The sequence below is a fragment of the Papio anubis genome, unplaced genomic scaffold, assembly GCF_008728515.1.
Source record: "Papio anubis isolate 15944 unplaced genomic scaffold, Panubis1.0 scaffold240, whole genome shotgun sequence".
NCBI classification, from domain to species: domain Eukaryota; kingdom Metazoa; phylum Chordata; class Mammalia; order Primates; family Cercopithecidae; genus Papio; species Papio anubis.
In genome coordinates this window covers 107,590-124,268 of record NW_022162458.1, presented here as the reverse complement: position 1 = coordinate 124,268, position 16,679 = coordinate 107,590, and the positions used below count along the sequence as shown (strand labels likewise).

Below are 16,679 nucleotides of genomic sequence, written 5' to 3'. Positions count from 1 at the left end.
ACTGCTGCCCCTTGTGGGCTGGAGTGAAGGCCCTCAGGACCTCAGCTGACCACTGCCTCCCAGAGCTGGGACCTGTGGGCCTCCACGTTCAGCTTTTTCTATTTACTTCTAAGATAGCCGTCTTCTCAGCTAATTTACTCCCTCACCCCAACCAAAAACTTAACAAAGATTTTTGTTTAAGCTGTATTTTTACTGATTGAAACACTAGGAGAATTCAGGCCAAAGTCAACTAAAGGAAAAATGGTTGTTTTATTCCTTAGTACTTAAACCAGCCAAAGTAGTACTGATGTCATAATGCAGCAAACACAAGATCTCTTTCCACAAATATTAGCATAATCAACAAAATAGGGGCTATAGTAAAACAGAGCCAAAAAGGGCTGAGGAAATCAATGAAGTATGTTACAGCTTACCCCTTCACCCTTCGCCTCAATAAGGTTTTTACTTTATTTCATTTTATTTTGACATGGAGTCTGGCTCTGTCATCCAGGCTGGATTTCTGTGGCACCATCTGGGCTCAGCCTCCTGAGTAGCTGGGATTACAGGTGCCTGCCACCACGCCCAGCTAATCTTTGTATTTTAGTAGAGACAGGGTTTCGCCATGTTGGCCAGACTGGTCTCGAACTCCTAACCGGAGGCCTCCCAAAGACCTGGGATTACAGGAATGAGCCACCACGCCCGGCCTCAGTAGAGTTTTTTAAAAAATAAGCAAAGCCTCCCAATTCCAAACAATAGGAATATATTTTCATCACACCAATTTGTACTTTTATGTCTTATTCTTTTTTTTTCTCCTTATTTTTGAGGTTAGATTCTAAACCCTAAAGGTACCCAAACTAGTATCAGATCTAGTTATCTAGAGCCAGAGACACCTAGTATCAAGTTGTCTTTAGCAGCCAAGGTTATTAAAATGCCTTTTCTCCAGGAAGATCCAACAGGAAAAAAAAAAAAAAGAAAGAAAGAAACATCTCTGATTAGGCTCCAACCGTACTTCACCCTCCATCAAATTGACTGGATAGGCATAATGGAACCCAGAACGTGTGGTTTCCAAACTAGAAAAATTCTATCAGGAAGGGGAGAAGGGGAGAGGAAGGTTCAGCCAGTGCCCAGACTGAAATTGAGTAATATCAATTTCACTCATCTTCACACATCTTCAGGTTGCATGTTCGTGCAGGTAGTTTAGGAGTAAATCCATGGTTTGTGGAGTACTCAAATACCTGATCGTCTGCTGTATGACATTAAGGCCTTCCCCAGCAGCTTCCAAGGCAGCCTCCAGTCACTGGCAGGAGAATTTGGCTGGAACTGCAAGCAGGGCTACAGAGATTCCTCTCCACAGTTAGAAGGGACTGTTCCAGGCCTGGTGTTCCGGGACTGGAGTGCACCAGGTCTGAAGGCGTTCCAGGAGTGGTGGCTCCAGGACTGGATGTTCTGGAATCTGGTTGCTCCAGGATGAATTGTTCAGGTCTGGTTGCTCCAGGAAGGACAGTCAGGTTCACCAGGCATCCCTGAGCGGCAGGAAAGTAGAGGCTGGGGTAGGTAGGTGCTGAGGCCTTCTGAAAGAGAAGGAGGGATTAACAGAAAGGGTACAAGGACGAAAGCCAACTGTCTGTGATGGCGTTGTGTTTCAGGGATGGACAAGATTGAAGGATCACTGAAAGGGAAAGAACAGAATAAACTTTCCTGTTACCTGAGTCACACCATTGCTGTTAGCAGCCAGTTGTTTTTCTGCCACCGCTTAGATTTCATTCTCTGGTTCTGGAACCAGGTCTTCACCTGCAGGAAAAAGTGACAGAAATTACAAAATATTAGTAATACAGATGTTCCTTGAATCAAAGAATATCACTAACTTTTATTCCTGGCAAGGCGCCATGTCTCACACCTGTAATCCCAACACTTTGAGAAGCCAAGGTGGGCGAATTGCTTAAGCCCAGGAGTTCGGGCCAGCCTCACCAAAATGGTGAAACCCGGTCTCTACAAAAATTTAAAAAATTAGTCTGGCATACTTGGTGGCTCACGCCTGTAATCCCAGCACTTTGGGAGGCCGACGGGGGCGGATCACGAGGTCAGGAGATCGAGACCATCCTGGCTAACTCGGTGAAACTCTGTCTCTACTAATTATACATAAAAAAAAAATTAGCCAGACGTGGTGGCGGGCACCTGTAGTCCCAGCTACTCAGGAGGCTGAGGCAAGATAATGGCCTGAACCCGGGAGGCGGAGCTTGCAGTGAGCCGAGATCACGCCACTGCACTCCAGTCTGGGCGACAAAGCCAGACTCCCTCTCAAAAAAAAAAATTAGCCAGGCGTAATGGTGTGTGCCTGTGGTCCCAGTTACTCAGGCACAGAGATGGAAGGATCACTTGCACCTGGGAGGTGGAGGGTGCAGTGAGCCGAGATTGCACAGCTGCATTCCAGCCTGGGCAACAGAGAAAGACTGTCTTAAAAAAGAAGAAGAAAAAAGAGAAATTACCATTTTCGATAAAAAATAAAGGTTAAAAACAAAACAAACTGGAGGCTACTGGCAGAAAGAAAAAAAGGAAAAAGAAAAGACAGTTTTTATTTTAACGAGAACCAGTGTAAGTTAGGAATTGTCCTAACCTGAAAAGTGGAGTTACGTCTTTTTTTTTTTTTTTTTGAGACGGAGTCTTGCCCTTTTGCCCAGGCTAGAGTGCAGTGGCAAGATCTCGGCTCACTGCAACCTCCGCCTCCTGGGTTCAAACAATTCTCCTGCCTCAGCCTCCTGAGTAGTTGGGATTACAGGCAGCCACCACCACGCCGAGCAATTTTTTGTACTTTTAGTAGAGACGGGGGTTTCATCATGTTGGCCAGGCTGGTTTTGAACTCCTGACTTCAGGTGATCTGCCTGCCTTGGCCTCCCAAAGTGCTGGGATTACAGGTGTGAACCACCGTGCCCAGTCCATAATTCTTTTTGATAAAGGGAATGTTGGAAAGATTTTCACAATATTGGTCTGTGCAAGAAAAGAAACTGGTTAAGTTATATCACATTCACATAATAGATATATAATGAAAGAAAGAGGTGAAGAACCTTCCTCCGTGGAGCAACCAGACCTGGAACAATTCATCCTGGAACATGGACCCAGAACATCCAGTCCTGGGCAACCCACTCCTGGAACACTCGGACCTGGTGCCCAGTCCTGGGCGGAACAATCAGGCCTGGAACGGTAGTCCTTCTCTAGCTGTGGAGGAATCTCTGCAGTCCTGCTTGCAGTTCCAGCCAAATTCTCCTGCCAGTGACTTGGGAGGCTGCCTTGGGAAGCTGCTGGGAAGGGCTAGCCAATGTAATACAGCAGACGACTAGGTATTTGGGTACTCCACAAGAATAGCCAGGATTTGCCTCCTAAACTGCCTCCTGAACATACAGCCAGAGATGTGAGATGAGGGAGGTGAAATGTACTCAGTTTCCAGTCTGGGCCACTTCTTTAACCTTCCCTCTCCCTCCTCCTCTCCACAGTAGGATGTTTTCTCGTTTTGAAACCACATGTTCTGAGTTCCATTATGCCTATCAGTCAATTTGAGTGGAGGGTGAGTATTAGTTTGGAGACTAATCAGGAGAGGTTTCTTTCTTTTTTCCTATTGCTCTTCCTTGAGAAAAGACATTTTAAAAACCTTGGCTGCTAAGGACAACTTGATAGAAGCTGTCTCTGGCTATAGATAACTGGATCTAATACTAGTTTGGATATCTTTAGGGCTTAGAATCTAACCTCAAGGATAAGAAATAAAAGTACAAATTGGTGTGATGAAGATATATTCCTATTGTTTGGGATTGGGAGGCGTTGCTCATTTTTTTAAAAACTATTGAAGTCAGGCATGGTGGCTCATGCCTGTAATCCCAGCACTTTGGGAGGCCAAGGGAGGCAGATCACCTCAGGTTAGGAGTTTGAGACCAGTCTGGCCAACATGGTGAAACCCTGTCTCTACTAAAATACAAAAATCAACTGGGCGTGGTGGCAGGACCATGTAATCCCAGCTACTTGGGAGGCTGAGGCAGTGAGCCCAGATGGTGCCACAGCAATCCAGCCCAGATGACAGAGCCAGACTCCATCTCAAAATAAAATAAAATAAAATAAAATAAAATAAAATAAAATAAAAACTCTATTAAGGTGAAAGGCGAAGGGTTAAGCTGTAACATACATCATCTTCATACTTAAATTATTGCAAGAGAGGGTGTGCTAACACATACCACACATATCTATGTGCATCCACAGAGATCTTAGCCATGCAAATTAGTCTAATTTTTGTTCACCTTATTGCAATGACAAAACAAGCCTACCTGTTTGTAGCTAAGGTTCAGGATGTTGGAAAGTTCTTGTATCTGCTGGAGGCTGAGGTATTTCAGTCTCTGAAATCTATCATTGAGTACACACAGCTGGGCGGAAGAGAACAAAGTTCTGGTCTGTTTCTTGACCAGGACCTTGTCTTCCTTTTTTGTGGCACTATTCTCTGCAGAAGCGGATTGTTTGCCTTTGGGACTGGTGGAAGAATCGGGGCTGTCCTGAATAAGCAGATCCGTGGAGTAAGGAAGAGGAGAGACTGTTGGGAACAAATAAAAGGATGCTCTTCTCTAAAACTTTCTTCAAATATTAAAATATCTTGGTAAAAAAATTGTTTTCAGAGTACTTTGATAATTCCCACAACCCGAGATCTAGGTAATAAGCGCCTTCTTATTTATTTATTTAGAGACAAAGTCTGGCTCTGACGCCCAGGCTGGAGTGCAGTGGGGTGATCTCGGCTCACTGCAACCTACCCTTCCCAGGTTCAAGAGATTCTCGCCAGGCGCGGTGGCTCACACCTGTAATTCCGGCACTTTGGGAGGCCAAGGCAGGTGGATCATCTGAGGTCAGGAGTTCAAGAGCAGCCTGACCAACATGGAGAAACCCCGTCTCTACTAAAAATACAAAATTAGCCAGGTGTGTTGACACATGCCTGTAATCCCAGCTACTCTGGAGGCTGAGGCAGGAGAATCGCTTGAACCTGGGAGGTGGAGGCTGCGGTGAGCCGAGATCGTGCCATTGCACTCCAGCCTGGACAACAACAGCAAAACTGTCTCAAACAAAAAAAAAAAAAAGAGAGAGAGAGATTCTCATAGTAGAGACAGGGTTTCACCATGTTGGGGAGGCTGGTCCTGAGCTCCTGACCTCAAGTGATCTAGTCGCCTTGGCATCCCAAAGTGCAGGGATTACAGGCGTAAGACACTGCACCCGGCCATGGCACCTTTTTTTTTTTTTTTTGAGACAAAGTCTCACTCTGTTGCCCAAGCTGGAGTGTAGTGGCACAATCTCAGCTGGCTGTAACCTCCACTTCCCAGGTTCAAGCGATTCTCCTGCCTCAGCCTCCCGAGTAGCTGGGACTACAGGCTCGCACCACCGTATCTGGCTAATTTGTTTGTATTTTTAGTAGAAACACGGTTTCACTATGTTGGCCTGGCTGGTCTTGAACTCCTGACCTAATGATCTGCCCACCTAGGCCTCCCAAAGTGCTGGGATTAGAGGCGTGAGCCACCGCACCTGGCCCATGATAAGCATCTTTTCTTTTTTTTGAGACAGAATCTCACTCTGTCGCTCAGACTGGAGTACAGTGGTGCAATCTCAGCTCGCTGAACCTCTGCCTCCAGGATTCAAGCAATTTTCTTGCCTCAGCCTCCCGAGTAGCTGGGACTATAGGTGCACGCCGCCACGCCTGGCTAATTTTTTGTATTTTAGTTGAGATGGGGGTTTCGCCATGTTGTCCAGGCTGGTCTTGAACTCCTGAACTCAGGTAATCCGCTCACCTCAGCCTCCCAAAGTGCTAGGATTGCAAGTGTGAGCCACCATGCCCGGCCAATAAGCACCTTCTTAACCAACCCTGGACACTTCGGCAAGCTTTCTACCATATTGAGCCAAGAAGTCTTATCGGTATTTTGCACATAGTGGACCGAGTCGGGAGAGATCTGTAACGGCATGGCCAATATCATTGCTAAGCAGGGATACCACTTTTTGCTTTAAATTGATGCTCAAAAGCCCACACACTGGCTGTTAATCGGTCAGAATGGAGATCCACCAATTCCCCCCTATTGCATCTCACCTTAAATCACTTTCTGTTTATGATCTTCATTGCCACCTAAGTGATTTTTTAAATGACATGAATCTGGGGATCCTATAGTACCAGTATCTTGGCTGGGCGTGGTGGCTCACACCTGTAATCCCAGCACTTTGGAAGGTGGAGGCGGGCAGATCACTTGAGGTCAGGAGTTCAAGACCAGCATGGCCAACATGGTGAAATCCCAGCTCTACTACAAATTACAAAAATTAGCCAGGAGTGGTGGCACTAGCCTGTAATCCCAGCTACTAGGAAGGCTGAGGCAGGAGAATCACTTGAACCATAGAGACAGGGGTTGCAGTGAGCCAATGTTGCATCACTGCACTCCAGCCCGGGCAATAGAATGAGACTGTTGTCTCAAAAAATAAAAAATAAAGCCAGCAACTCACTGCCCAGCTCTCAATGCTAGAACCAGCAGGATATGTGAATTTTGATAGGCTTCTGTTTCAATCCAGGATTTTCCTTTACTAGCTCTCTGACCTCATCTCCAAAATTATTCCTTCGTTTATTAAAATGAGGTAACCAATTAAAATGGTCTAGCATAGGGCCTGGCATATACTGATTTTGTAACTAGAAATTAATTTTCTATACTACCTAGTTTCAGTTGTCACTTAAATATGTATTTGGTCTGCGGTGACCCCAGTGTTCAACTCTCAATTCTACCCTGCAGTCACAGAACAAATGAAAAAGCTCTAAAGCAGCAAAAATTCAGTCTCCTGCTTCTTGCAAGTAGACCTGAAAAGCAAAGGAAGTCATCAACTATTGATTAGAATTAGGGGAAATCTTAAATATTAGCTAGCTATCCAAACTGACACTTGAAGTGTGCTAAAGAAAACATGCTCATTCCCAAACCCAGCACTGTATTTTTAACATTTGAAATTATAAAGGCAAGAATATTAACACGAAGTTTAGAAAAACTGAGTGAATAGCCTGGTGCAGTGGCTCAATATCTGTAATCCCAGCTGGAGGAGCACTTGAGGTCAGGAGTTCGAGGCCAGCTTGGGCTACCAAGTGAGACCCCATCTCTACAAAAAGAATTTTTAAATTAGCTGGGCACAGTGAAGCACACCTCTCTTCCTAGTACTTGGTAGGCTGAGGCAAGAGGATCACTGACCCCAGGGTTGAGGCTGCAGTGATCCATGATCACACCATTGCACTCCAGCCTGGGTGGCAGAGGGAGTCCCTGATTCTCAAAGGAAAAGCAGGGCAATTCCAGATCTCAAGGCTCAAATATGGCAATCCGTGTTCGCCTCCCTTTTCCACAACCTACTCTTTTTGGCATTAGTCATAATATAAATGCGCACTGGCTATTTTACAGTGTCGAAAGTGTACAATGGCATTCTTGGTAAAGTTAGGGTCATTCTTGAGTTTTTAAAGCTATACTGAAAGGATGATTTTCAAAAGGTAGTAGTGAAACAATAATAAGGTATCCCAGGTACCCCCACCCTTGCGGCTACCAGTCAGAGCCAGTACTAGCACAGGTTTTGAAGGCCAAACTGGACTTCTAGCTACGGTCCTATTTATTTTATCAGTAGACTAAACTTTCTAGAATTATCTTTCATGAAGTAGAGATTGGGTCAACACTTCCCAGGACTTGAGGAGAAATGGCTTGTGGGAGGTGCTCCCTACCCAAACTCAGAGCTGCCCAGTAACATCCACAAACCCAAGAATAGAAGAGCCAGCCGTTAAAGACGTAGAAGAATTACACAAATTATATATTAATTACAGAAAGCTCATCACATTGATCTACCCATGCCATTTTGGCAAAACAAAAGAAACATCATGCTGGTCCACAGGCTATGATGTTAGGTCTTCTAGTTAATTAGCAGTAACATCTTCTAGCTGTGTGTCAGTGCTATGTAAGGGGTGTGCGCATCCCTGCTTCATTCAACTTTGTTTCCACCTAGCCTCCTAAGCCATGGGTTCTCAAATTTACTTTCGCTGTTCAGCTGCCGATTCTGTGTCAGCTTCAACTCAGTGCATAATCCTGGACCTGGGGGACACGGATTAAAGGGGCAGAGTGCCACCATTCCCCACAATTAGGCTAGTTTTCTCCAGAGGATTAGTTTATATTAACCACTTGCTTATAGTAATAGGGTATTAATGCTCAAGAGGGAAAGGATCCCTTAACCCTCTCTACTTCCCTTTTCTCTTAAGGAACTTGGCCTTTCAAGGATAAATTTCTTTCTTACCAGTCTCTGTGTGAGGCATCTCAGCAGAAGACATTTGCAAGGATGGATGGTTTTCTTCAGACCCACAAACCGCAGGTGGAGGTGACCAGTCTTTACAGTCGGATGCTTCGGAGCAAGGCAGGTTTTATGGACAAGCTGGATTCACACTCATGTCATTATTGGAGAAGAGTAGGAAAAATTTAAGAAGTGGACTGGAAAAAAGGCTAAGATGGCTTTAAGACTTTTTTCTGGAAGATCTTAGAGAAATATGACCTCCAGGAGCGAAAGTATCAAGAAGTTGGGATGAAGTGAGTCGCCTTCACAGCAACAGGAGGCAACCAGCTCAGTCCAGCACAATGTTAAAAGCCTGGAGTCTCTAGATTTATAATGAAGGCTCTATCACCCTTCGACCCACACCTCCTGGTGGGCACACCCCCACCCTTGTGAATTCTCAGTTAATCCCGTCTGCCAGTCTCACCAAGGCCATTGTAATGCAAAAGTAGCTGCAAAGTAACCCAGACGAGGTCGGGCACTAGAAAACTGGACAACAGAACCTGAAGACAAATCCAGCAATAAATACTTCTAGGTTCACCACGTTTCCAACTTTTAAATCAGGAATGATGATATTGTCATGTCTTTCAATATTACCTCATGCCCATCTTGTGTGTTTGGGGGGTTTTTTTGAGGTGGGAGGGAGGTGTGTTTTCCAAAGGAATAAAGTTTTTAGAGTTGGATTCCAGCACTAACATTTACGGTCATAAATAGTCTAAAGTGGCCGGGTGCAGTGGCTCATGCCTGTAATCCCAGCACTTTGGAAGGCTGAGGTGGGCAGATCATTAGGTCAGGAGATCGAGACCATCCTGGCTAACATGGTGAAACCCCGTCTGTACTAAAAATACAAAAAATTAGTTGAGCATGGTGGCATGCATCTGTAGTCCCAGCTACTCAGGGGGCTGAGGCAGGAGAATCACTTGAAGCCGGGAAGTGAAGGTTGCAGTGAGCTGAGATTGTGACACCGCACTCCAGCCTGGGTGACAGAGTGAGACTCTGTCTCAAAAAAAAAAAGTCTAAAGTTTTCCATTGTCTTTTCTATTCCCAAACCCAACATTCAAGAAACCTGGCCAGGTACGGAGGTTCACGCCTGTAATACCAGCACTTTGGGAGGCCAAGGTAGGTGAATCACCTGAGGTCAGGAGTTCAAGATCAGCCTGGCCAACATGGTGCAACCTCATTTCTACTAAAACACACAAAAATTTAACTGGAATGTAGTGGTGGGTGCCTGTAATCCCAGCTACTCAGGAGGCTGAGGCAGGAGAATTGCTTGAACCCAGGAGGCGGAGGTTGCAGTCAGCCAAGATCGTGCCACTGCACTCCAGTCCGGGTGACAGAGTGAGACCCTGTCTCAAAAAAAAAAAAAAAAAAAAAGAGAGCGAGAAAAGAAAAAGAAACCTAAGATTTCTTTCTCTTTTCCAATCTCCCAGCCAGAAAAGTAAACTGTTAGCAAGTCTCAATTATGTAATTTTTGAAGACACAACTCTGACTCATTCTCCTCTGCACTCTGCCCCTAAGGTCTGTACCCGGAGCAGTTGGCTTTGCTCCCACACAAGCTGACTTTTGTCATGCAAAGACTCCGACTGTTGAGAGTAAAAGTATTGCTGGGTGAGAAGCAAGGAGATGAAATGTGGCGTACTCTTTTCTCTTCTCAGACCTCCATTCTGGAGAAGAGTCAGAACAGGGTCATCGGGGAGCAGGTAAGTGGAACTAGGTATATCATGCTTCAGGCAGGTAGTCCATGTCTCATTAGAAATAGGAAGATTTATTTAAAAAAGGGAAAAACTTGCCCTCCTGTCTTTCTTAATTAGCACAGTTTGGTAAGTGGGGGCTGTCAAGGCCATCAAGACTGACCAAGGCTGAGCTTGCCCGCAGCTCTCCAAAGGGCAGGTACCAGAAGCTTTGTTCTTTGCTGAAGGGGGACTTTGCATAAAAATCTGAGCTGAATTCCCCCATCCCCCTCTCCCTGTCCCATTGTGTCTAGGGTAAGAGTCTAGGGAGTGAAAGATCAAAGGGAAGGGGGCTTGTGGCTGGAAGACCAACTTACTACGTTCTTTGCCAAGGAAAGCCATTTGAATACAGTTGAGGTTTAGGAAGCTGTCTGACTTCAGATTTGTTGGAACAGGCTGGCGTAAGGATGTGTTAAAATGAGCTAGCAATTTAGTAGAGTAGATCAAAACAGACCAAAAAGGCAATTATAATCTTGTGTGATAAGTACTGAAAAAAGTGCACTGGATGCTAAGAGAGTACAAATAATAGAGGTTGGGGTGGGGGAGGGATGGGCAGGGAAGACTAGACAATCTTCAGTGATCTGAAAAGGAAAAACGTGGAGAGAAGAGAATTCCAGAAAATTAACAGTTTGGGTAAAGGCACCACAGAAAATGATGGGTTCCAATACCATTGTTTAGCAGGACTCAAAGGCAGGGGGCAACAGAAGGGAGTTGTGGGAGAAAACACGGCAACTAACACTTAGTGAGCAGATTACTGTCAGAGTCTTGTGAACCAGAACGACTCCATCTTAAATAGGAGCTGGGGAAAATGAAGCTGCAACCTACTGGGCTGCATTCCCAGATGGTGAAGGCATTCTAAATCACAGGATGAGACAGGAGGTCAGCACAAAACACAGGTCATAAAGACCTTGCTGATAAAACAGGTTGCAGTAAAGGAACCAGCCAAAACCTACCAAAACCAAAATGGCAGAGAGAGTGACCTCTGTTCATCCTCATTACTACACTTCCATCAGCACCATGACAGTTTAGGAATGCCAAGTCAACCTAAAGAAGTTATCCTATATGGTCTGAAAAGGGGAGGCATGAATAATCCACCCTTGTTTAGCGTATCATCAAGTAATAGCCATAAAAAAGGGGAACCAGGCGACCAGGCTCATGCCTGTAATCCCAGCACTTTGGGAGGTCAAGGCGGGTGGATCATCTGAGGTCAGGAGTTCGAGACCAGCCTGACCAATATGATGGAACCCTGTCTCTACTAAAATTACAAAAATTAGCTGGGCGTGGTGGCATACACCTGTAATCCCATCAGGAGGCTGAAGCAGGAGAATCGCTTGAACCTGGGAGGCAGAGGTTGCAGTGAGCAGAAATCACGCTCCTGCACTCCAGCCTGAGCAACAAGAGCGAAACTCCGTCTCAAAAAAAAAAAAAAAAAAAAAGTGGGGGAACCAGGTCAGGCACAGTAGCTCACGCCTATAATCCCAGTACTTTGGGAGGCCGAGGTGTATCACCTGAGGTCAGGAGTTCGAGACCAGCCTGACCAACATGGAGAAACCCATCTCTACTAAAAATACTAAATTAGCCGGGTGTGGTGGTGCACACCTATAATCCCAGCTACTCGGGAGGCTGAGGCAGGAGTGTCGCTTCAACTGGAGAGGTAGAGGTTGGAGTGAGCCGAGATCACACCATTGCACCCCAGCCTAGGCAACAAAAGCGAAACTCAGTCTTAAAAAGAAAAAAAAAAAAAAGACAACCAGCAACGCTCTGAGCTGCTCTGTCTATGGAGTAACCTTTCTTTTATTCCTTTACTTTCTTAATTTTGCTTTATTTTCTTAAGTTGCTTTCACTTTGCCTTGCAGACTTGCCCTGAATTCTTTCTTGCGCTAGATCCAAGAACCCTGTCTTGGGGTCTGGATCGAGATCCTTTTCCTGTAACATTAATATGCATGAGGCACTGTCTTGTCCATATTGTAGCCATCTTAATTATATCTAGCCCAGGGCCTGATACCTGTGTATGTATATATTTGATCATGTTGGTTTATATGGAGATGGAGATGTCAAATTGGTCATTGGAAATTAGAGTCCAGAGACCTGAGAAGTAATAGGTGACCACAGGTAGAAAAAGACTGTACACTTTAAATTAAGTATTTTCTAATTACTCTATATTCTCCTGGTATTTCTTTTCTTTTCTTTTCTTTTTTTTTTTTTTTTTGAGACGGAGTCTTGCTCTGTTGCCCAGGCTAGAGTACAGTGGCACGATCTCAGCTCACTGCAACCTCCACCTCCCAGGTTCAAGCGATTCTCCTGCCTCAGCCTCCTGAGTAGCTGGGATTACAGGTGCCCGCAACCGTGCCCGGCTAATTTTTTTGTATTTTTAGTAGACATGCGGTTTCACTATCTTGGCCAGGCTGGTCTCAAACTCCTGACCTCGTGATCCACCCACCTTGGCCTCCCAAAGTGCTGTGATTATAAGTGTGAGCCACCATGTCTGGCCTCTCCTGGTATTTCTCCTACTATCTCGGCTCACTGCAACCTCCACCTCCCAGGTTCAAGCGATTCTCCTGCCTCAGCCTCCAGAGCAGCTGGGACTACAGGCGTGCATCACCACACCCAGCTAATTTTTGTACTTTTAGTAGAGACGGGGTTTCACCATGTTGGCTAGGATGGTCTCGATCTCTTGACCTTGTGATCCACCAGCCTCGGTCTCCCAAAGTGTTAGGATTACAGGCATGAGCCACTGTGCCCGGCCGGTCCAAAATCTTAAAGCCATCTTTGTCAACTATGCCTTCAAAATATATCTAGAATTCAATGGCATCTTTCTTGTAATTTGATTTCTTTCATATGCTTCTGTTTTCCACTGTTGAGTGAGTTTTTGATCATCACATGAACAAAAGGGCTTTGTGAACCAGCAGAGTGTCAAAAAATGATTATGCTTTTTAAAAACATGCATTTCTTTATTTCTTTCATTACTGCTTGTATCACAGGACTGCTGGGCTGGAGATGACCTGTTTCTCTTGCCAAAAGGGTAGGTTCATATTTGGCATGTGTGCCAACCCAAGCTGCAGCTGACCTTTCCTAAGTGCTATAATGAAGAATCAAGTGCAGGATAGGGAGGGGGACACTTCATTAAGGAGGTCATATTAAAGCTAGGTAGATTTCTGGGGGAAGAACCAGAGACAAAACATTGGTGGCAAAAGCCCTGATTCTGGAGATTTCCTGCCTTCTTCCCAGATCACTAAGGGGCCAACTTAATGGTGCTATGGGAGAACCCAAGGAGACAAAGACAGAGTGTAAAGTACAGGGCTAGAGGAAGGATTCTGTGATTCAGCAGTTTGACTTGTGACTCTGAATGAGAAAAAGCCAAAGGAAGATTTTGATCTAAGGAGTATCTTGACATGACCATCTTTAAAAAACAACAACGAAAAATCATTCTGACCGATACATTGGGACTAGATTACAGGAAGGCATGTGTGCCAACAGAGATGACAGTTGGGAGACTTTTTGAATAACTCAAGTGATAGGATTTGGATAGCGCAATAGGTAGCCTTGGAGATGATTAGAAAAGGTCAAGTGCAGCTTGGGTTGACATACATGCCAAATATGAACCTACCCTTTGGCCAGGCAACACAGGTAAGTAATACACATTCTGTCTATGTATCCATCTATGTATCTACCCATCTATCTACCTACCTATCTGATTTATCTCCCTACTATCACTGGAATATAAGCTCTGTTAGGGCAATTATTTTCATTTTTTGCCTGTTTTATTTATTGCCTTGTCTGCAACCCTAGAAGAGTATGTATGGTTCATTCACCAGTATCCTCAGCACCACCTGGGAGCTTGTTAGAGATGCTGATTGATGGGCTTCACCACTGAATAGGAATCTTTGGTGGTAGGGACCAGGAATCTGTGTTTTAAAGTTCTCCCTGTGATTTTTTTTTTTTTCATGACAGCCTACCATTGAAACCAGGTGATTTTTGTGAATGCTGTTGAATACTCTGAATGCTAAGAACTAGTCTTCTAGAGAGAACCAGGCAAAAAGTAGAAAATCGTTGTTTGTTGATGAAGGAAGGGGCATAAATGAGAACTACGGTTTGTAAACAAATAGAGGGTAGGAGTCATTTCCTTACATTTAAATATTGAACTGTACATCAATGTGATACACAAAATAACTCTTAAAAACAACAATGCTCTTTGCCTCAGGTCCCCCTACGCTGACAATTCAATGAGCCTTGAACAATGAGTCTTTATTTTACGATAAACAGTCATCCTTCCTCTGGGAGGAAGAGTTACTCTCCAAATACCAATGATGGAAAGATGAACCCCACAGCTACTGAAACTACTTAGTTGAGAAATAACAAATGGAATTATACGGCATATTCTTCACTTATTTTGCCTATTATACCTATAAAAACACAAGCATACTTTTTTCCCTAAAAGAACCATTTTATTATGAAAAATTGTAGCTAGCTGTGGTGCTTCATGCCAGTAGTCCCAGCACTTTGGGATACTAAAGCAAGAGGACTGCTTTGAGCCCAGGTATTTGAGGCCAGCCTGGGCAACAAAGAAAAACACTGCCTCAAAAACAAAAACAAAACAAAACAAAAAATCAATTAGCTGGGCTAGGCGGCACATGCCTGTGGTCCCACCTACTTGAGAGGCTGAGGTGGGAGGATCCTTTGAGCCCAGAAGGTCAAGGCTTCAGTGAGCTGTGGTTGCTTCGCTGCACTCCAGCCTCAGTGACAGCCTGACCTTGTCTCAAAAAAAAAAAAGGGGGGGCTGTCTGGGCATGGTGGCGCACGCCTGTAATCCCAGCTACTCAGGAGGCTGAGGAAGGAGAATCCCTGGAACCTGGGAGGTGGAGGTTGCAGTGAGCCAAATCGCGCCACTGCACTCCAGCCTGTGAGAATGGGAAAAAAAAAAAAAAATGCTGGGGGAGGTAGCTCAGGCCTATAATCCCAGCACTTTGGGACACTGAGGCAGAGAATTGCTTGAATCTGGGAGGCGGGGGTTGCAGTGAGCTGAGATTGCACCACTGCACTCCAGCCTGGGCAACAGAGCGAGACTCCATCTTAAAAAAAAAAAAAGAAAGAAAGAAAGAAAAGAAAAATTTCACACTTACATAGTGAACAAGAAAGAAAGAAAGAAAGAAAAGAAAAATTTCACACTTACATAGTGAACAATATAATAAATCTTAACATATGTTAACATATGTATCCATCATCTAGTTTAATTAACTTGCTCGTGGCTGTTTCATCAATGACCTTACCATGAGAAGAAATTTTGAAGCTGAATAAAAGATTCAATTAACAGAAAAATATGTGAGACACCACCAACTCCTTTTTCCACGATGAGCATCTCTTATCGGGCTAGGCATCACTGAGACCTATGGAATGAGATCTCTGTAGGTGGGCCCAGAAATCTGTTCTTTACGAATCTCTGATTTTTATTTGTTTGTATGTTTACTTTTCTTTTTTCCTGCCCCATGATGTAGAGCTTGAAAGAATCTCTGATTTTTGCATATACTAAATTAGAGAAGCACTGCTCAAACTACAGTGCTTGGCAGCATTAAAAAAAAAAAAAAAAAAAAAACTTACCAATTTATCAAATTAATGAATCATTTCCAATAGCTAAAACATTGACATTCAGAAAATTGCAGAGTTACAGTAACTTTTTTTTTTTTTGAGATGAAGTTTTGCTCCTATTGTCCAGGCTGGAGTGCCATGGCACCATCTCGGCTCACAGCAACTTCCCTCTCCTGGATTCAAGTGATTCTCCCACCTCAGCGTCCCAAGTAGCTGGGACTACTGGTGCCTGCCACCACACCCGGCTAATTTTTGTATTTTTAGTAGAGATGGGGTTTTGCCATGTTGGCCAGGCTGGTTTCCAATGCCTGACATCGTGATCCGCCCGCCTCGGCTTCCCGAAATGGTGTACAGGCTTGAGCCACCGCACCTGGTTTTTCTTAATTATTATTTTTTCTTTCCTATGGTGCTAGAAAAATAATTTCTGACTCATGGTTCAGCCTTGGATTTGTCAGATTGTACTCTAACTAAAGGCTTTTTAATATTCAAGGACTGAATTATTATTTATACCAAATTCTAAGATCTACTGGAGAGTTCGGAAGACTAAACCATCAAACCGCATTGTCAAAAATTGTCCTGTTTTTGGTTCCTGAAAAATATGAGGAAAAAAAAATGTCCTGCCTTGAATACTAGTGTTGCCAAGGTATTTCTGACTTCCTCTTTCCCACTCTACCCTCAGGGGATCTTTGACCCAATATAAAAAGGGATTTCTGTTGAACCCCCGGTAAGTCTAGCCCGCATGGGAAGGAGGAATATCTAAGAATGCGTTCCAAAGTTTAGCAAACAAAAATAGAACGTTGCTCTGGAACAGATGTTACTGACCCCGAAGACCGTCGCCTCCTCAATTTCTCAGTAGGTGTTAGAGAAGGAGGAAGAAGAACGTGTGGGTGGAGCTGAAGAAAGTGAAGTGATGATGATGTTCCTGGGGAGAGAAAAGTCCAGCACCTGTGACAATTCTCTTATCTTGACCTTAGGTGTTGGCTCAGTTAGCTGATGTGGGATAAAATAAAGCTGTTGACCCTAATCATACAGCGTCCAAAGAGTGAATTCTCTAAA

General features: G+C 44.4%; 1 pseudogene; it reads right to left on the bottom strand.

Moving 5' to 3' along the window:
- Positions 1-615: 615 nt before the first annotated feature.
- LOC116272875 lies at positions 616-8,795 on the bottom strand (annotated as a pseudogene).
- Positions 8,796-16,679: the final 7,884 nt, after the last annotated feature.